This window comes from Schistocerca gregaria, chromosome X (genome assembly GCF_023897955.1).
Source record: "Schistocerca gregaria isolate iqSchGreg1 chromosome X, iqSchGreg1.2, whole genome shotgun sequence".
Classification (NCBI taxonomy): Eukaryota; Metazoa; Arthropoda; class Insecta; order Orthoptera; family Acrididae; genus Schistocerca; species Schistocerca gregaria.
The window spans coordinates 754,640,474-754,663,241 of record NC_064931.1 but is presented as its reverse complement, the minus strand read 5'-3'; the positions used below and the strand labels follow the sequence as shown (position 1 = coordinate 754,663,241).

The 22,768-nt window shown below is 38.9% G+C and overlaps 1 protein-coding gene across 1 annotated transcript in view; it reads left to right on the top strand.

Moving 5' to 3' along the window:
* The window catches only part of LOC126299004 (circadian locomoter output cycles protein kaput), a 701,868-nt gene that overhangs the window by 39,210 nt on the left and 639,890 nt on the right, over positions 1 to 22,768 (top strand). The window lies entirely within an intron of this gene.

Genomic DNA, 22,768 nt, shown 5'->3' with positions numbered 1-22,768 from the left:
CCGCCCAATTATTATTACGGAAGTAATCAAAGTTTTCCTAAATAATAACTTTCCGTATTTTGACCAAGTACTGTAGAGTACCCTTACATGTAACAGATGTGAAGGACAATAAATATTTTGCCTCAGTGTTATTTATAAAAGTAACTGACTCACGGAAATTATGCAGACCAACTGTTTGAACATACACGGTTTTACTATTGCTCAAAAGCAGAAGAGAAGTTCCTATAACGATATGTTCGGAAAGCAATACTTGTTGAGATATTCGTAACTGAGGATTCATAACCTATATTTTATTTGCAGATGAGGCAGGCTTCACAAAAGATGGTATAGTATATTACCACGATAGGCATGTATAGGCAGACGCAAATACTCCAGCAATCATGGAGGTGAGACATCAGAATAGCTTCAATCTCAGCGTATAGGCAGGAACTGTCGGTGACAGATTCGTAGTGCCACACACTTTACCAAGCAGATTATCAGGTGTTGTGTATCACGGATTTCTGCGTGATGAATTACCAGCGCTATTGGAGAACGTTATCCTTGCAGGAAGCTAAAAGCTATTTTTTATGCTTGAAGGGTATCACCATATTTTCTACGCAAAGTGCGACAGTACCTCGCTGTAACGTGTCATGGATGATGGACTGGTCTAAGAGGTCCGGTAACATTGCCTCCCAGTTTACCGGAACTGAATTCGTTCGATTTCTGGCTGTAGCGAAATTTAAAGGCATTCGTGTTACGCCCAGCCCATCGACAAAATGCAGACGTTACAGGAGCGTGTGCGCAGTGCATGTGAGGCAACCCGAATGGAACTAGATGTATGTGAAACAGTACGTGATTCACCGGTGAAGAAGGGCTCAGTTATGCGTCAGGATGCCTGTTAACCACATGTAACACTGCCTAGTAGTGTCTGCCTCTATATAACACACACATGGGAGTGAGAAGACAGATAGGCCGATATCCCAATAGATATTGTTTTCCCGACATGACATTAGGGGAACTTTTCCTTTAGTTTTGACCGATACTGCTTGCTGAAGGAATATGTGACACTTTTTCCACACCGTGTGTACATAGCGTCCATATTTGCTATTATGAACCAATCCTATGACAGGGACGTTTCAATGACATTAAGGCAGAATTCAAGTTTATTTCAAATGTCGCTGTCTGCATGTCGGGCTCTAATCTCTTCTATCTTATTATAATAATTGCTACGCTAGATATTTTATGGCTACAGCAGTACTATCAATTAGCATTCATCGAATACCGATCCTCTAAATTTACCCAGTTTCGCGAAAACAACGAGTCGTTCTTTCCAAGATTTCGATTAAAATTTCCAGAATATACCTGTTACAATTTTGTATGAACAACACCGATCTGTTGAGATCATGTAAGTGAGTCTCTGAACTCGTTTAATGTCTGCTGATATGCCTATTTGATAAGAACTACAAACGCTGGAACCATGTACCAAAGTTATCGCACTACAATCTTGTATGCAATTTTCTTTGCCTAATTATCCTTTCTTCAAAACCTATCAAAAAAATCTAAGTCCTTCATTTTGCTTATCTACTAGAGATTTTTCGTGTTCGCCCGATTTCGTATCGCTCCTTCTTATATATTTTACTTGATTAAAGTCTTCCGTTGAGTTTATTTCTTTCTGTGTGTAAAGGCTAATCTCGAGAACTACTCTAGTGATTTTGACGCGGGTTTCATTAATAGGCTGATTAAGGAGGAAGGTTTTTGTACACAGGACGTCTCAAGAGGAATGGTAAATATTCACGGGTGTGATGGGAACGATCATTCGAAGCAAAAATGTCTAGCAAACCTTGGCTGTAAAATGCACACCTTAAGAGGTATGAGCACTTCATCTTCGATACTGTGAAACAAATATCTTCTTCTGCAAGCTCGTTGCTTTCCACAATTTGAGATTTAGTAGTATGGAGCAAAAAAAGAAAGAAATATCCAGTAAACACCGACTCTTAAGACCTACGAGCACCTATTCATCACAACTGCTGTCAAAAATTATCTCTTCTACTAAACAAGCACATTTTAGAGCCCTTGACAATTTTTTTCATATTTTTGTCCATACTACCTCCTCTCAAAATATGGGAAGCAAAGAGCTTGCAATAGAAAAGATTTGTATTAGAACAAATAAGCTCTCGGTCACAAATATTAAGTCAAAATTGACGCTACCATGAGCGTCGTCTTCAGAATTAGACTAACTGTTCTAAAACATTAAGTATGTAATACATTAATGAAATTAAAGTTTGTACTGACTGGAAAAGATGCAGTACTTACAAGTCACATATTAAAAAAGATCTAAGCCCGAAAGGCGACGTCATGAATAGTCGGGCTTAGATCTTTTTTAATATGTGACTTGTAAGTACTGCATCTTTTCCAGTCAGTACAAACTTTAATTTCATTAATGTATTACATACTTAATGTTTTAGAACAGTTAGTCTAATTCTGAAGACGACGCTCATAGTAGCGTCGAAACCTGGTCAATTTTGACTTAATATTTGTGACCGAGGGCTTATTTGTTCTAATATAATTCTGACACGGTCACTGAACCTTAGCAGCTATGTTCAAAGAAAAGATTCGTTTCACATAATCGAAGATGACGAACTGTTCATTAACTCTTAAGGTATGCATTTTAGTGCCCATGTTTATTGGACTTCTTTGCTTCGAATGATTGTTGCTGTCATATCCCTGAATACTGACCATTTTTTCTGGAACATTCTGATAATTTGTTACCGGTACGTCAGGTAAATCGCCCGGCAGTAGGTACTTAGTACTACAAATGGGGACCCTGTGCAGGTCACTAGTTATCAATAAACATTTAAACAATGTGACGTTCTCCAGCAGCCTGCCACTAATCTTGTGATTGGGAAATATCGTGTTCTTTCTCTTTCTTATAAGTATTACTTTGGATTTTTCAACTTTTAAAGGCAAAGTGTTAGATAGATCCCTCAGAACACTAACGGAACTACAGTGAACTCAATCGGCACATATGCACCATTCTATCGCTAGTCAGTACTAGGGAACGAAGAGTTCGGGAAATGTTCGCACGACTCATTTTCGTTCTAAACGTGTTTTAGAGCGCATCTGAGCATTTAAGACCTAGCATATCTCATAGTAGTGAATTCAAATTTTTACTCGTGTATTGATGTTACTATACAGCTCATAACGGCGACAGACTAACAGAGGTGGATATTTATTTTAAAGCTTTGAAAGAGTCTCGGGAGTATTTAGTTGCAGAACTTTTTGTTTCAGCTCACAGAAAGCACTGAGCTAAAAACAGGACATGATAATCAGCAACATACTCAGTATAATGCATTTGGCGATTGAGGCGACAGTATTTCGGTGGCGATAAAGCAGCACAAATTCGTGTAGTCTGCTTTCGAGCGAAGCAGTTCCGAACGCAGGTAGGGGTCCCCTATATCCTGTCCCAGATTGCAGGAAGGAGTGGTGGCCGCTATAAAGGACGAGTATCGACCGTGACTTCAAGATACGGTCAGGCGTCGCAGAACTGGCCAGCTAACTACAAGTTCCACGAAATTGTGTCACGGTCTCCACATACCACTGCACTTCCACGTAAAGCCTGCGTAATTCTGACACTGTGCAAGCAAGTGACGCAAATAGAAGCGGCGCTTCGTCCGCTGTTTGTCAAAGGAAAGTTCGGATTCTCAAGAGTGACTGTCATTAACTCGTTGTTCCGCTCCGCTGGAGCTATGTTGTAAACTATTCTCAAAGTTAGAAGAGATCCTCGTATTTCATATGAGTGAGTATTTCCTCTTCCAGAACTATTACAAAAAGTTGTGCTCGTTCTTCATTTTTTTCCCAAGAGCATGCTTGTTTCCTGCCGACTGTTTTTGAAGAGCACATAAATCATCAAAGCTGCCGTATAACGCGACTTTCATTTGGGAGAAGTATGTTTCAAATTCGCATTTAGGTTTCGAGTAGTTTTCCTAAATCACTCGGGGCGAATGCCGAAATGCTTCTTAAGGAAGGTTGCCGTCGATTTCGTTCTTCATTCTTCTCCAACGCGAGAATTCCTACTGTAATGACATCGATGTGGACGGATCGTTTGATTCAAATTTTCCGTCCTTTTTCTCCCAGTGGTATAATGGCAACGAAATACAGGGTGGCCGGAATAAAAATTTCCTAGAAAGTGTTATCGGTATTTGATGACAAGGTAGTTCGAAACGATACGAGTCAGACCACTTGAAAATTTTTTTCAAGTGAAATCTAGCCTGTAGAAAATTCCAAGGTATTGCACAGGTTGAAATTAAAAGGTCGTCGTATTCCATCATATAAAAAAAGAAGTCCGTATTACTTTTACTGCGCATAAATTAATTCTACTAGAGCAAGATGTGCGTGTTCATTTCTAACGCTAGTTTTTTAATCAACGGTTATTAGGCCATATGGATCCCCAGTTCCTGATTTCTTCTGATAGACCTTGGTTCAGTCTGTCCAGCAGTGTAAACTCACAGAACAGAACACGGAAAGCTATGCATTGATATATCCTCATCAGTAATTGGAATAGCCGATATAATGGTAAGAACCGCATTATAAGCGCAAATTCCGAGTCAGTTTTATTGTGATTAGCCTGTCGGTCGAATGAAGTTATGTCGAAAATAGCAGACCATTGTGCCGTGTTGGCACATTAAATTGGATTAACTGAATGTTGAACTGACTAACTGTTGAACAATTAACACAAGTATATAATTTTTCTCAGATGCCAGTTTTATAAAAACTTACACAAAATTGCCAACTCGTTGGTATCTTGTGAAATATGGAGCTGAAGTAGATGCGCATCGAATCAACGCCATTGGTGTGGTACACCATGCAGTCTTAGTGGGGGTTTTAGCCAGTTATTGCCATTCGTTTGGACGAATACTACGCAGTTTGCCATCATTGCCTCAGAAACACAGCAGCCAAACAGATAAGTATGGAAATACTCAGAATATAATTTACCAGATTTCCAGACTATCCTCACACACAACTTCCCTCCACTTCGATTAAAATGACGCTGAAACACCGAGAAGGGTTTCTGGCCACCCCACAGAAGCAAAGTTTTCTCGTTCGTGGACGTTATAATGGCGGGATAAGGTCAGGAAGTGGCCTTTCTTGGGTTGTGTTGAGCGAAATGGATTGTACTCACTTATTAATAATTCTGCCAAAAATTTAAAAGAAAATTCTCAAATGTTTGATGTTGGTAGATGAAATAAGAAATTAACCTTTGAGAAAGTGGAGAATTAACAGCGAGTATGTAATAGGTTAGTGACACAAATGTGCAGTTGATAAGCATATTTTTGATTTGAACAGTAGTCTATAGCAAGGTATTTTTATAATCTATTGACAATCATTATACATTTTAACATGTAAAGAGATACTTAAATAACTTAATAACTATTTGGAAAGGTAAATAACTATAACATGGAACGACGGGAAAGGAATGCAGAGGATAGCAACGAAGACTAATCATATTTCTATATCATCACTGAGAAGATGTCTTCTAAGACAAATCCATTTAGGGAACGTAGTAACTGTCGTCAGATTTAGGACAAGCGCACAGGGAGCGTATTACCTAGAGGTGGTACACTAAATTGCATCAACTTTTTCGAAGTATTTAAATGACGCTTATGATCTGCTGTTGTATGTGGAGAAGTTGAGCTAAACTACTACCCAGATAACATCAGTAGTACTTATTTTAAAAGTTGCTCACATAAGTTGTACGTAACTAATATTTCGTACGTAATTTAGTCTATTATATATAATTTTACTAGTTTTTATTACCAAAATGGCTTCTTTGATCAGGAATAGTTAATAACTTAAATGTCGCTTGTGATAACTGCGCTCGCTAGAGCACTGCAATGAATATTTTCATCGTCCCTGAAACAGCAGTTCAGATTCCTAACAAACATTCGTAGAGATGTCTTGTAAGTCGTGTTCAAAAGATAAAAACAGAATCCAAATATCGAAGGAATGCCTCCACTGAACTACGGGGAGTACCGTAAAAACATGACTGATTATTTTCGGGCTTTCATCTATCTGTATTTATGAAATAATAAATTTTAATAATTTGCCTCTTTCCGTAGATCTAGACAGTTATCACTCAATGACTATCAAAATTATGTACATTTCTCTTACTTGCAAAAGCTCTTCTTACGCAGAATATTTGATTTTAAGATCCCGTCGACGACGAGATCTGTGGAGACGGAACACAGTATGTACTGGATAAGGATGATGGAAAATCGGCCGTGGCCATTGAAAAGGAACAACCTTGCACTGAACTTAATTGTTCTAGGGAAACATTGAAAACCTAAATTAGGAACGATGCACACTGATTTGAGTACGAGATCAGTGCCTTAACTTTGCTCGTATCAGTTATAATCATTTCAGGATACTAATTGTCCATGTGGGTCTCTGAATCTTACAGAAATTGTCAAAATTGCTAATAATTACTGTTATTTCCAACCATTTGTTTAATAGTTTGCAAAAAGACCGTGTGATCGCATGACTTAAATTTATATACATTTAATGCTTTCCATTGGAGTATGCTTATGACATAAATTTATTTCAGAATGTCGTACCCTGTTGAAAGGAACAAGGATGTAGCCATGTGTGTGTGTGTGGGGGGGGGGGGGGGGAGTGGGGATCCAGAAGGTTCGGTCCCTCCCATCACTTAAATGAAATTACACATGACGTATTTGTCACGAGTAATAGAAGGATATTTGGACTTTCAAACATACAATGAAAAAGTGATACGAACTATCGATAGACAACAAGGGAATCGATGGATTAAACTATCAACAGCACTATCGGCTATCGCCCATTCCTACTTTAGGCCGATATTACACTATCAAATTTATTGAACGAAGTACATTTGTCCATTACATTGGAAGCAATGTAATAGGGAAATTTTGTCAGAGCCACCTTTCGCCCAATTTATATGATCAAATCTAGCGTCCCGTCTTAGATTTGATCAAAGATATCGTTCGTCTTCCGTTTACTGCTGTGAGAAACGTAACTACTGGGAGCTCTAACATCGCTGAAGCTGTCTGACATCTAACGGATATCAACATGGCTTCGAAATTTACATAGTGATTGATTGAAACAGACGAGGCAGATGAAGCACTATATAACTTGCGACATCTCGAATACAAAAACAGAATAAGAAGAAGCGAGGGCTATAAAAAAGAAATTGCGGAGGCCATTGTCCATTGACTATTGGCTGCGAAGTATGACCAGAATGTACCCCGGAGGATATGAAGGAGAAAAATGTACAACTTTTGCAGAAGTAAAAATATTTCTTAGTGGCTATAGTACGTACTAAATAGTAATTTGCCTACAGAGATTCCTCCTTCAGTGCTTTATAAATAGCTTCACACTTTTCTGGTATTATTTTAGTTAATATCCACTGCGCTATTCGAGTGCTATACCGCAAACTGCAGTGTCTTTCACCTGTTGCCAGAAATCTGAGTGTCATCGAACGTCTGTCTTTTGTGGGTATAGCATTTGTGAGGTGAGTTTTCTGCTTGGTAATATGAGAAGCCATGTAGTCTCGTCCATTCGCAAGTAATTTTCATACGATTTTACTTCCTCGACTTGCAGCTCCCATAGCAAATTTTGTTGGATGCTTTCATTATCTCGCCATGAAATCCACGGCTCCACCCAAATATGTTTCCTTTTCCATTTTTTTCCGCTCGTCTTCCAAATTCAAACACAATGCAGTTGTACGCAGAAAACCACTGCACATCATAGTAACAAGTTGTTGTCCACCATTCTGAGAGTTTGACGAACTATTGGATGCCAGTGTAATACCACCTTTTGCACCACGTCGAAGATCTTTGTCCAACACTTGACCAAATTTCTTTGTCTAGTACAGCGGATAGTGTAATAACCCCCTTAGACTAACTACTGAACATTGTTGGTCTTTTTTGCTCTCAGGTGATGTTTCGCTAATCAGTTCAGTTCTTACTTGCAGTTGGATTAATGCAAGAGGTGCCGTTTATTGTTTTTGTGCTGTGTGCTTTTATGACAATTTCTAATTACGGATAATTCTGTAACAAGGAAGAAGAGGAAAAATGATAGTTAAAAGTACGTAGGCACTACTGTAATACCCTAATTACCTATCCACAGCTGTTTACTTTTGCCACTAGAGTAGTTATTTGGAGACTGGTAGATCCTTGGGGTTGAAATATTTCAGTATTTGCACGGCAGCGGATCGCTAAACATCATTATAAAAAACATTATATTAAATCTAGTGCATAACATTACGTTTGGTTTTGCCTGCGTCGTCCAAAAATCACGTTTATCAGCGAAAACATCGCCCAAACGTCGATAGCTGCATTTCTTTATAAAATTAGCTCAAAATTCTGTCATTGGTAGCCCAAATGGCAACATATCGCCCAATCTGATCACCCGGGCGGTACTTGGTTATTAAAATCAGTTTAAATACGGAACGATAGGGTGGGCGAAGGGGAGGAGTGTATGCGGAGAGCGCAAAAGGGTATGTGATGATCGTTTCTATAAGATTTTTTCGGCGGGCTCTTGAATTCGTCCGAGCTAACGGCGCCCTGCATCCCCATATCTCCCGTTCGTCCAAAATCTATTTGCGCTCTTGTAACCCTATGATAACTGAAGCCAGGAATTCCATGAATAATTAAATCTTAAAAGATGTACGCATTCATGCGCTATCAGTTGACCAGACATGCCCAAGTAAGGTAAAGGCATGCAATCTCAGAATTCCTTCTTTTGTTGTGAATCATTTTATTTTGTTTTAAACAGTGTACAACAACCAGCTTTTCCACATTCTCGACCGACCGTATTAGCTCTGCATATCGAGATGCTGAGCTAGAAATCCCTGGATTCAGGAGGTGAGGCAGTTCGAATCCATCCGCCGGCAACCATAAAAAATGGGTTTCTGTGGCTGCCCGTTTTCAATAGTGGCGTTGGGCCCTTACTATACGGCACATCCAGTTCTTTCCGAGTTCATTTCTTTACTGACAGATTCCAATCCCCTCATCTGCACCGAAAGTGAGCAGAATATCTCTTCGGACTAGAAGCCAAACGATAAATAAATAATAATCGAAATTCTTCTCATTTACCCTGATGCGTTTATTTGTAATAATCAGGGGTTCCAAAAAATTCACCTTCGTTCATTTCTGATCACATCCTCAGCTTAAACACAGACTGAAAGAAGAAAAGTGTAAAATAACCAAGGAGGGTGAAGGGAGATTTAAGTATGAGTGCTTCTCAGTGGTTTGCCAAAATACAGCACTCCTAAGTAAGATATTACTTGCACTATTAAGCACAATAGTGTAATATTGAGCACTAAAGGCAGGAAAAGGTGATTAACGTGCAAAATTGAAGTGTAATGTGTGATATTAAGTATAAAAAATTCAAATTATGCAATATGCAAAAAATTTGCTTCCTGTAAGGCAAAATGAGCAAAGCCTGAGGCTGCATTTTGTAATAACATGGTTCTGACTTGTTTAAAATGACTAAAATTTTATCCGACCCGCATCAACAGCCGCGCCTGTTGACTCACCGCTTCCGGGATGTGACAGTGAACCTTATATTAGATGACTGCGGTGTGTTTTTACATTCAAGAAGGAATACATTACATTATAATTCGTTTGGCAACACAGTGAAGTGTTCATATTGCTAAATAAGGAAATATTTAACTGTACATTTAGGTATTTCTTACATATTTTCCACAGTAATTGTTACACTTTTTTTAAGAAAAGCTTTTGTTGCTTAATTTTATGGACCAAGTATTGTTTGTATGAAGGCCTCCCGAAAGCAAATTTTCTACGTATATAAATATTTTAAAAAACATGTTTCCAGAATAAGTGAAAAATACGAGTCCCTTTAAGGTCCTCTTTCACAAATCGGATCCCGGACCCCTCTCTTCACAAAAGTTGAAAGGAATCGTCGTGTATTATCCTAAGCGATTTAGGGAAATCACGAAACAAAAAAAACAAAAAAATCGACGATCTGATGGGAATGTAGTCTACAACGCGAGTCCAGTGCCTTGATCACCGTAGTTCGTGTGAAAAATTTTGAGATGTGGGTCTCTTAGCATAGTTCAACGTTTGGAGGTATGTTATGCTGGTGCTGATGCGACACTCAGCTTCGATTTGTTACAAATCTGCTGTCTTCACAAACGGCATCTTTACCCTATGATACATATGTATGTGTGTCTGATATGGTGCTCACGCAAAACAAATCTTTAGATTACTGACAAGGTGGGCTTTTTGTGGGAGCTAAGAAATAGTTCTCCAAAAGTAACATACGCAGGAAGTAACTGTATTACATAATGTTACATCCTGAACATCGATTTTCACCAGGGACGTACCTTTATAAATCAAAAACTTTTATTGCAATGGGATCAGGTTTTAATATATCTTGCGTATTCTGTTGCTCACTGAAATACAATGAAAACGAAAATAATGCTTTTTCAGCGTTTACTTTGACATTTTTCATTTTTAAAATGTATAACGGGTGACGGGGTGGCTATTTTGACACAGTAAACTTGTCATCTTTATAAATTAACCCTCATAAAAACTTTAAGATTCCCGACAGACGTGTTATCTGTCAATATTTTCTATAGGTTCAAAAAACTCCACACGAATGAGCAAACGGCTGTCAGCCTATTTCATTATATTTCTGTTTATTTCTATACTTTACGTCCAGCCAGACGAAAGTGTTACGTTCCTATCTGACAATCACTAGTTGAACTTCGTAAGGCATTGAAAAAAAATAATAACTGCTGCTGTTGATTCAGCAACTTCCGGTATGTGGGAGTGAGTAAATTGGCTAACATCTCACTACGCAAAGTAAAGGATTCAACTGAACAACGTCAACTTTTACTAGCATATTGTTTATACACTGCAAGCAGGAGCTACTATTATATTAAAACGTAATGCACTTACATACAGCACTGATATCCAAAAATGCCGTATTGAAATAAACGATCTTCGAATTATACTTAATATTTTCTGAGTTTCAGAACAGGCAAATATCATCGTTTTAGTGTAGAACATGAATTCCTTGACAGTCAGCAAGTTACGTACATACGGTTATACACCATTACAGACGTTACCTCGTGTCTCACACGGCAGTTTATTTTTAATCTGATTGTAACTTATACTATCGCTTCAACCATACTTAATTATATTCAAAACCAATACATTGTATCTCTTCATTTCTTTCAGAAAACACGAATAAGTCATACAAATACCTATTAATAATTAAGAAGTTATGCAAGCTCTAAAGATCGTGGGACTAACAAAAACATCAGCGCACTTCAACACAAATTAGTAAGCAATTGAAACACACAAACAGAAATACGAAAGACGAATATTTACTAAATTACCATAAAATTATTATTCACTCATATAACTTTTTGGGAACCAACACAGGTATATTGCTCCACAGGTGCTAACGGCCTCACCACATTTTTGAGACCAATACCTGTGCTCGTGAAGTTTGACATACATCAGAGAAGCGTACCGATTTTATAACAAATTTACTTTGGTTAAGATAATATCTGCTTTTCAAAATTTTGTTCCAAAAGTGTCCTCCTCCAGCAGCTGAAATTAGTTTAACTAATTTCGTAATTTTACCGCTGAATAAATTAGTGTGGAATTTTAAATATCAGAATGTACCATATCAGATCTTTAAAGAAACGGTTAAATAACTTAACAAAACATTAACTTAAGAGATAGTTGCAATTTAGTTGAAAATTCTACATAAAATTAATTTCAAAAATGGTATAACACTGAGGAGAATACGGTTAGTCGCCCATGACAATACATTTCACTGTAGTGCACATCACACATTCTTATATTTTAAATACAAAAATTTGCTTCTTTTATACATGGCCACTCTATATTACGTATTATTAAATCTAAGTATCTAACTGTTTCGACTCAGAATTTAATGATTATTAGAGTAATATTTTGGTGGGAGAAGGAACGGAATATCGACTGATTTCTGCCTTTCTTTATCTTCTATTCGCTTTTGTAGAAAATTTCCTTTTCGTTCAGAATTTTAAAAGATGTATTTATTGTAAGATCAGTGATTGGAAATTTTAAAAATATTTCCAGTGCCCGTTGTCAGTAAGCGCTTACTGACTCTTAGCATATGAACAGACTACCTGAACTTTCTCGGGTGATTCTCCCTTAGCGTAGCAAATTGAATCCGTTCTTACTGTGCGAAGTTGTTGTCCACACTTCGTTAACGTGAATATGCGGTTTTCACATTTAATTCCGTTATAATGTACATCACACTGAAACAGCAAAGTAAAAAGTTGTGCGCGAAACACAGAAAAATATTAATAGTAGGTGAATCAGTAAAAAAATAGGAAGAATCTATCATTAGTAAACGAAGGGCCTCCAACATCATTGACTGTTTACGGATAATTATGAAATGCAAAAAGTGGACAGCTCATAAAGGGTGTCGCACTAGATAAAATGTCGTTATTTACTCATATTCTTCATGTCCTCTGACCATCAATTTTATGTCTGAATACTTGAATTTATAATGTTGTTATGCTCCACGTTTATTCAGTGTAAAATCATATGATAACTTGAAGCTAACTGTCCCGCTCAAGGAATCCATATGTTCGTTTATAATTGACTGCTGATTACTGTTCAGGTATTCCATTATTATATGCGATTTGTAACGGAAAAACAGACATTTTATTTTCGTTGGTGAATTGTCAAAGTGTTTTATTGCTACATTTCACTGCTTTACATGATGAAGTTTGATTCATTGTAGTGTAGTGCAAATTAATTTCCGTCTAGCCTCATACTTATGATTATCGCTGTTACTCCTAAGCCCAAACAAATTGTTGACGATGGTTCCCAGGGAATAAATTTACTGTGGTGCTATAGTCACTATTTGCAGCTGCTTAAACATGTACCTACAAAATGTACGTGGATGAATCCCGCATGTAATTACAATTACTTCCTTTAGTACAATGAGTATTTTTCGCGTGCGTGAAGAAGCACAACAAAATATTGCCCCTCAGGGCTTCATGAATAAAATAAGTGAAATATATTAACTTCTTTTCTATGTCCTAGAAGTTGGAAACGCTTCACATGGCAAATGTATTTGAACTACATTTTAGAACGTTTATTGTATGACTTTCACAGTTTAAGATATCACCCATATGTACATTAGAACTTTCTCACCCGTTTACAGTTTATTTTCCTTGTAATACTAAATTAATGTAAACAGAATACTAGAGCTGGAGCTGTCAGTAAATGACTGTAACGGTTCCAAAAATTCCTTAAAATCGGAAAACAGGAAGTTACCTAAGGCGATTATTTGGAAAATCGAATATTTCCGGAATAGTGCGAGAAATCAAAGATGTGCAACAAAGCCGTGTAAATTATAGCTTAACTAGCGAGTAAGGAGTCCAGTGGTTAGTACACTGGACACGCTTTCTGCCGGACGATTATTCAAATCACAGTCCGGCCACCAGATTCAGGTTTTCCGTTAGTTCCCCAAATCACTCGTAGTGAGTACCGGACTGTTCCTATGAAAGGCTGCAGCCGATGTCCTCTTTTATCTTTCTCCAGTCCGTGATTTTAATCCGTCTGCAGTGACCTCGTCGTCGACGAGACTTGGAACCTGTATCTTCCTTCCTTGTAACGAAACCCTAATTTTCCTGTCTGATAACATCCGTATTAGAATATCACTGACAAGTGCGCTGGTAAGTTACATTTTCTGAGATGGAAACACAGATTTCGTGAGAATTATTGCAGTTGTTTTCTTCTGTCCGAAGTATCTAAAACAGCTATGTTTCCAGACGAGAAATGAACTATGGTTTACGTGATGTATCAAGAGTCTTTCATTGCGCTTCCAAAGTAAGCGATTACTAATGATAAGAGTTAAATAAATCGAACGTTTTACAACGTTATACAGCGAAACCCTCTTTAAAAGAATCGTCATTGCCAACAAGTGGATATCTTCCTCCGACTTTTTGCGTAAAGACCGTGTGCCACTAAGCCACCAGGCGTTTAAAAGTCGTGAGACACCGCCATATGTAAAGAAAATCAACGTGTGTGAGTCTGACCAGTAAAGCGACAGGATAAATAAATTATCACAGCTCACGCGGAAGTTTGCTTAAGCAGCTGTCAGAGCTATATGCTAACCGATTATCGAATAACCGCGTCGGTCTGTTGCTCGTATGCGGGTCGCTTTATAATACCATGAATGCGGTTGATTGATGACGTGATAATGGTGCTTCAGACACCTTCGCTGGACAGTGTATGCGGGTTTTAGCACTCCTGGATTACTAAATGCAAAGAATGTGTGTCATCAGTTCCGTCAACACCTTACAGTCCATTTCTTAGACTGATAAATTGCCTTACAAGCCGTTCTTCCGGTATACTGGCGCTTCGGGCGGCGAAGTGGCCAAAATCCACGAATGCTCGGCAAAGAAACGGAAGCGGCGGGCGAATGCCGTTCCCGGCGCAGTTGTAATCGCTGCTGTGAGATGCTTACAACGGAGCCGTCTCGAGAATTATCACTCGCCACACGCAGAACGTAGCTGTCCCTCAAGGGCGAAACACGTAAATCATTGGTACTTACGTAACAGCTGTCAGCCCATTGGCAGCTCTGGAAAGCAGTAATTACGGAGTAAAAACAACCGTGCTTACTGTTACGCCTGTAATTCAGTTGTATCATCTGTTACGCATTCGCTCGTGCGCTCCCAGGGATGCTGTTGCTGTCGGAGGCAGACTGGTTTCAAATGAAATGACGCCACGCTGAATAAAGCTTATCGTAGGGCAGTGCCGGTGTCTCCATTAGGACGCGGTCAGCGATCAGCGACCTGTTGTATATTCCTGGCACTGTACACATACAGCTCTTGTAATCTAGAAGAAATATGAACGTTTAGCTTCTCGTCGATGTAGTAAGGAAACACCACTGGCTGGGCTAGAGGAGGATGACGAAGGAATCATCCTGATATTCGCCCGAAGCCATATAGGCAAACTATGTAAATTCAAAGTACTGGTGGCCATAAGTCGCTTCTGGATATGAGTCACTGCGCCATTTCACCCGTTTTTTTCCTCCGGTGTCATGTATCATTGTAATTTTACTTGTACAGGATGATCAGTAACAATTTGAAAAGTTTGTAAAGGTGTTGCAAGGTATTCTGTGCTGAGAAATAATTGTTAAGAAAATAATTCGACATGTTGCGCCGTTTCCGATTTAATTAGCGTTGAAGTTAGCAGATCAGGTGGTTTCGCCCGCCAGGTGCAATTAGTATCAGTTGTTTTCATAGCGTAGCATCGTAGACGACAGCGCGCGAAACTGCCCAGCCTTTGGCTCGGGTCCGATCTTTGCTACCGAGCCATGTCCAATTTTTGATTCACTCTGTTGATCGGTTTTAGAAAACCAAACGAAGAACACGACTGGTGACAACGCCTTTGGCGAGCAGCTTGAATTTGCGCGCGTAACGGTCAAATATTGGCTAACTTCAACGCTAATGAACTCGGGAACGGCGCAACCTATCGAATTATTTTCTTAACAATTATTTCTCAGTGAAACCTACCCCGCACCTCCCTTAAAAGCTTTTTAGACTGTTTCTGATCGCTTTGTATAAAAAAAAAACCATAGTTGCTACTTACTGTTGAAGCTGCGCGAGAATTAATTTGGTGGAATTTGTTTTACGAGAAATGGTCCCCTCCTCTTGTGTGAACAGACACAAAAAAATTTTCAGCATATTTTATATCCAGTGGAATGATGTTCAGAATCAGTAAGTTAGGTTCCTCTCCTTTTTGTTTTCTTTTCTTAAGGACAGAGATTATCGTCAGCTGTAAATAGTCAAATATTAACGCAATAACTTTGACACGAGTAATGTAATTATTGGATACCTAATTTTAGCACACGACCCGTTATGACACACAAAATAACAGAGTTATTATAGCAATTAAATACGGAAATACTAGTATAAAAAGATAAAAATATGTTACAGTATTCAATTCGAAAATGTTTCAACGTTTCTAGGAACTGACTTCCGATTTATGAATGTGCAACTCAAAATCTAAAGATCTTGCGCTGTAGTCAGAAACACGAAAAGAAAATCAGTGTATACCTCCGGAGATATATATACTGTTAATGTGAATGTACGCTTTCCCGGCGTATACAGCTGGCGAAGAGTTCTCGGGCTTCCAGCCGGGTGGCGGTGTCTTTAAACTGAGACGTTTCGACAAGTGACATACTCATCATCTTCTGGTGAAGTCACTCGTCGAAACGTCTCAGTTTGAAGACACCGCCACCCGGCTGGAAGCCCGAGAACTCTTCGCCAGATATTTACTGTTGTTTACATTCGTTATTTGCCAATTTACTTTTCATATTTCATTGCAGTTGTTGCAGTATATATCAGGAAACCTCTAACTTCAGTGAGACCGGTCATGACGTGTTAATTCAAATTATGATGCATGATGAAAAGTTCTTGGCCAGCACAAAGGTGTCGAGTTTTGTCTTGGTATGTTGGTACACTCTCAATTTGATCTGGGTTTTAGTTTGATAAGTACAACTTTATAAAGCAGTTGTGTGTGTCCCTGTGAAATGGATCAATTGTGACGTAATAAAGTCCTGTGTTCATAAAATATTATCGCAAACGCAAATTCATTCAAAGATAATAAATCTCAGAATGGTAACTGATTATTCAAACAAGGCCGTACAGATTTTGAAGTCAAAAATATCACAATCCTACAACTATAGATAGCAGCACTGAGAAAGTATAAAATATTCAGTTATACGACAAACGATCAGAGGTATGTGAAATATTTAATACAATGTGTATGTGGTAAAGAACATTAAGGTGCATTATAACTGACAAGCTATCTACGAGAAAGCTATATACAAGATGGGTGTCGAATTTTTCGAGGTTAACCAAGAACAAGCGAAAACGAATTTCTCAGCGTAATTTGGACCATTTTAAAAAGAATTCAACTCATTTTTATGTGCTATTTTTTTATTGTGGATACAGCGTGGGTCAGAAAAGAAACAGTGCGGATGGACGTTGCTGATCCTACACCAAGAGAGATGACTTCGGCCTTATCTATGGAAGGACTAAAACCAGTGTTTCCCTGGCGTGAAAATGAAGTTATTTTTATAATTATTTTGCATGTGAATTAAGCAACAACTGGCGAAGACCAATCACAGCTTCTGGTAAATTGATGAATAAATACGTGATAACATACCTGTATTATAGAAGAAAGTTCTTGCATCAGGTCAATGCACCTACACACAAAATGGCTTTGGTGGAGGGAAATATAAGGACTTTACGGAGGAATAGTTGGAGTATTAACTATTTTCATACTATTTGACACCCTCTGATAACCTGCTATTTGCACTGCTAAAGAAATATATGGCTAGAAAACTGTTCGAGCGCAATGTAGAGGTAACGGAAATCGTAGACGAGTGTTTTGAAGACCTACCAGAACGACAGCTCAAAGATGGGACTACTCACTGGAAAAACTTAATAGAAAGAGGCTATATCGAAATTACCTTACGCTCTTGATCTGCAAATAACTGTATTTCACTTCCAAGCTGGGAAATTTTCCTAGCTCTTACAGTCGCTACTGATGGAAAGTTGGTTGGTTCCCAATCCACGGTAAATGGAAAGCAGTAAAATTTAATCTCAATTTTAGCTGCTTAAACTGAACGGTTTTACTTTCTTCGAGCACATAAGCCTCTTCCCTTCGCGAATGCAAAGTGTTGCGTACTAGCTTGCCGGAGTGGCCGAGCGGTTCTAGGCGCTACCGTCTGGAACCGCGCGACCGCTACCGTCGCAGGTTCGAATCCTGCCTGGGGCATGGATGTGTGTGATGCCGTTAGGTTAGTTAGGTTTAAGTAGTTCTAAGTTCTAAGGTACTGATGACCTCAGCAGTTAAGTCCCATAATGCTCAGAGTCATTTGAACCATTTTTTTGTTGCGTACTATGTGTAGTTGTTTTGTGTACGTAATTACGATAACCTTGTATAGAGTGTATTCATCATATTGGTTTCTGTTTTTGTTGTCGATGCAAATGAATGGAAAAAGGGAAAGTAGTTTCAGCCTATGCTTGCTTCTCTCGACTAGTATCAGTGACGCCACTAAGCTTAACGTTCTCATCCGATCGACGGATCACCACTATTACATAATTCCATTGCAAGAGACACTATGTAAAGGTATAATATTTATCCTAGGATATTGGCGCAATATTTTAGGATAGGGGCTGTGTGACACTATCTCGTCTTTCCTTGGCTGTCAAACTCTGAGGGTGAAAAATCTTGCCGGCCGGTGTGGCCGTGCGGTTCTAGGCGCTTCAGTCTGGAACCGCGTGACCGCTACGGTCGCAGGTTCGAATCCTGCCTCGGGCATGGATGTGTGTGATGTCCTTAGGTTAGTTAGGTTTAAGTAGTTCTAAGTTCTAGGGGACTGATGACCCCAGATGTTAAGTCCCATAGTGCTCAGAGCCATTTGAACCATTTTTTCGAAAAATCTTTCTTCACCGGGAAGGAATCGATCACATTCCGATCGCGCACTATAGTGTTTCTTGTTTGTCAACGACGTTGGTTACGTTTCCCTATTCTTCTTAATTTATACTGTTTTCGTTCGTAATAATAAGCATATTAAGAATATTTAAGAAGTTAAACCACGTTTTACACACCTTCTTCTAAATCTCCTGAATAATTACTGGTTAGGAGGGCAGAGAAAGGATTGGAGATTTCTCCGCTCCACAAAAGAAGCAATCGTCAAGTGTTACACGCCTGGAATCAACTAAGTCAGCTGTGAGCACGAACTAGTGCACATTACTGGGACGAAGCGGTTTGTTAGTACACGCGTAACGAAGCTCGATGGATACACATGACCAGGACAAAATAACAAGTCGTCGGAGGTGCAAAATAACAATGAGTGTATCTGGCTTATAATGTTCCGGTTAAGCTTGCGTAATAGCCAGGCTTTCACTTGCCTTCAAGAGGAAAAAAGAAAGATGATTTCGATATGAGGTAGCCTGCCATGCAAATAACAGTTATGGTCTTGGCTGCCAGAAGTAGGCGGGTAAAAGGGCGGAGCAGTACATTTAGCGCATAGTCTCGCCGTAGGCGCCGCCGGGTATCGTGGGAGAAGTACCACCTCACGACGCTGGCTTGCTATTCATTCGACAATATTACCAATTAAAATTCAAATAAAAATCACAAGCTGTCAGCTTCCTCCTCTACACTCCTGTGATTTAGTAATGAGGCGAGTTCTGCAGCATTCTTGAAAAGTGGTACCAGTTGCAGAATGGAACATAAGTACGTAAGAGTTAAGTTTATCAAGTCGCAACAAGCATGTTCTATTTTTACAGGTTTCGTTCTATAACTTTACATGTGCATCGGAAACTGTGGAATTTAATACAACTAAGTGTGACAACACGGAATCTTACGCGGACATTCAAGAAATACTTGATTTACAATATGGTACCTTATGCTTAAAATACAGTAGTTAGCTCAGTGCATTGGTGGCAGCAGAGATTAAGTTGGCTATAAAATAGTACCTGCAACGTTTATGGCCATGTGCATCCTAAGATAATGTACCACTCTTATTGAGCGAGACGAGCGCCTATGTACATGCTCATTGGTTCGAATCTACTTTACGAAAAACCAGGGCAGTTCAACTACTACACTAACAGCGAAGTAAAGTAAAGTAGTGTCATTTGTCACAAAAGTAATACTGCTACGGCAAACAGAAGTTTACTTTTCTAACGCCGCTTTTATGGGCGTGTATAGCCCATACACACGCCATTTCTGCAATGGACAAAATTTAATTGTGCTGCAGTATCTATCAAAATACATATTAATAAATGTATCTTTAAAAATCTATTTACAAATGTATCGCCAAAAACATACATTCAAAAGTACAGTATTTCATAAATATTTCTATTAGGATAATACGGAATGTAGTTGACATACTCTCCCGAGTGGTTATCTGGAGCACCTGTTCGAATAATTGGAAGAATCCATGCAAGCTAAAATCGTTCTGTTCATTTAACAAATTTTGCGGGATTTTCTTCTTTCCCATGAAAATTTTTACCTCTTCCAAGACGTTTAGTAAAGGGCCCGTATCTGCGATGTGGATAATTGTAAACGTTAAGTTCCCATATTGTGAATCAAATACGTCCTTTAATGTCAATGTAAGAGTCCATATTGTCATACTTTGTTGTTTCAACTTCGAGAATCTCTTATGATGTTTTTGTAAAATTATGGAGTTGTACCGGTAAAAATAAAAAGGACTGATTGCGATTTGTGGCTATCCTGATAAACTTAATCTCAAGAGTTGCAGTTTGCCCTGCAGGCAGTTCTTGCTCTCGGTATGTAAGAGTTGATCTACTTACTAGTAAATACTTGCAACAGTGGCCAAAACATTGGTCGTTATTACAAAATGAGGGTACAGTCTCATACTATGATAATTTTTATTAAAAATGCTGTTGTGGTTCCTATATGTTACACTAACCAACCTTGGCAACGCGAAAAGTGCCAGCGCATTCAGTTTCTGACAAATGAGAGTTCGTTAAAACTATAGTAACAGAAGGAAATACCTTCACTGACAGGTAATGCAACTTGCTGGTAACTTTACGAAGTTATTTGAAAGCTGCAAAAAGGAAGAAGGTTCAAAGGGAATGGTGACAGATTGTTCGTCTAAGATGTCAAATTATAATAATACATCCAAGTATAAACTTCGAAAAACGAGTTAAGGTGCAAGAAATCCAATATGAAACTGAGCCGACAACTACTCACCAAACACGAATCTTCACGTTGTGCAACGGCCGTTCAACGTGCTAATGCGGAGTTTCTGATACAGTTTCAGATTCTGTGACATGTAGATCTTGAAACTGTCTCTTGCTGAGGTACCTAGTGCTCCAACTTATTTCAGTTAGCCGGCCGCGGTGGTCTCGCGGTTCTAGGCGTGCAGTCCGGAACGGTGCGACTGCTACGGTCGCAGGTTCGAATCCTGCCTTGGGCATGGATGTGTGTGATGTCCTTAGGTTAGTTAGGTTTAAGTAGTTCTAAGTTCTAGGGGACTGATGACCACAGCAGTTGAGTCCCATAGTGGTCAGAACCATCTGAACCATCTTATTTCAGTTAAATTACTAATTTTCTTTATTTGTGTATTCACTCGAGTCACAACCATACATATGGGATTCTATAAATTTCCAAATTCAGCTATGGAAATGGAAAGAATCTATACGTAAACAAGCATACAAATTTGAAATCAAACAGTCTTTGTCCATAAATGAGCAGCTGCTGCACCTCTTTCTTGAGCCTTGAAAAACTCCTCCTTCTTGCAAAAATCAGGACAACATAAACACTGATTCAGATGTTTCGTTGTCTATACCTCCATCCACACAATGTTGCCCCTTGTAATCATCATCATCTGATTGGGTTGTCCTTAGGTTTGCCAGTGCCCGTTAGTAACCTGGTCAGTTATGTCCAGCCCGGTCCAAGTTGTATCCGGCTGGTAAGTATTTTGCAGGTGTTAGCCCTGCTAGCAGGTGATTTATTTTTGCTCTCCACAGTTTTTCACTGGTTTTCTTAGCTGATGTATTTAGTGAAGATGTTCACTTTAAACAGCTCTCCCTAAACTTCAACCAAGGTCTTGGTGAATTACATCCATGCAGTGGGTGTAACTCTTTTCCTTCGACTTTCTCTCTTTCAGAATTTGCTGCTACTTTCTAATAACCTCTTTGCTATATAGATTATATTGTTTCGAAATCATGAAAACATTTTTCGGAACAGTTTTATTTTCGCCATGCGTCAAAACATGTAAGTAGTTAAATGTACGATAATTATTGGGTGTCACATGTTACGGTGGATGACGAAACGGAAAATACAATGTTAGTAAGCAGTTAAGTGTTTGGTAATTTTGGGGTGTCACGTGTTATGGCAGATGGTGAAACGGAAAACACAATGTAAGATATCACGTTCGCAAGATAACATTCATTATTATCATCCTCTATTGAATCGACAGAAGACGGTACAGCGATCCAACGTACGAAGGTTATGATATCATCATAAAAATAATTAGTCAAAGTATTTTGAGCAGCATAAACAAATAACTATCCTGATCGTATTATATTAAAAATATACTGTTCATTTTCATCCCCACCTCGTGCCATCCGAGCTTGCACTCTGCCTCTAATTATGTTGCCGTCGATAGGATGTCAAACCCTAGTTCCTGTTTCCCTTCCTTCGATATAACTGTAGCGATTAGTGATCGAAGGTGAGGCGTGTCGATCATTACCAGTCAAAATTTTTGTGTGTCCTCAGCCACTAAGCGGAACATTAGACTATTTTTCTATTTCTGATATACGATACGCAAACCATTAAAACACACGGAACAATATTATGCGATTTATAATTTTCCACCACAGTTAAGATTACACTGACGCTCTCCCCCCAGACGGCATTTCTGTTCATAGAACTTAATGTCATATCTGTGGTGATCAAAGTATCATCAGCTGCATTTCCTTCCGTTCTCTACGGTTTGAAGCAGAGGCTGCGTTAAATGTATTCTCTTCGTACTCCATTTACGGATAGCTCACGTGAGAAACAACCGCCGGTGGTTCTTGCCTGTTTTTTGTATCATGCTGACTGTGTAAAAACTACATAGGACATAACGTAATTTTAAGAATAAGCCTCATGTTGAGTCTTCCATGGTTGATTGTTGATGTAGTTGCGACATTTCCACTCTCGTTCTGACTAAACGAAACAGTCAA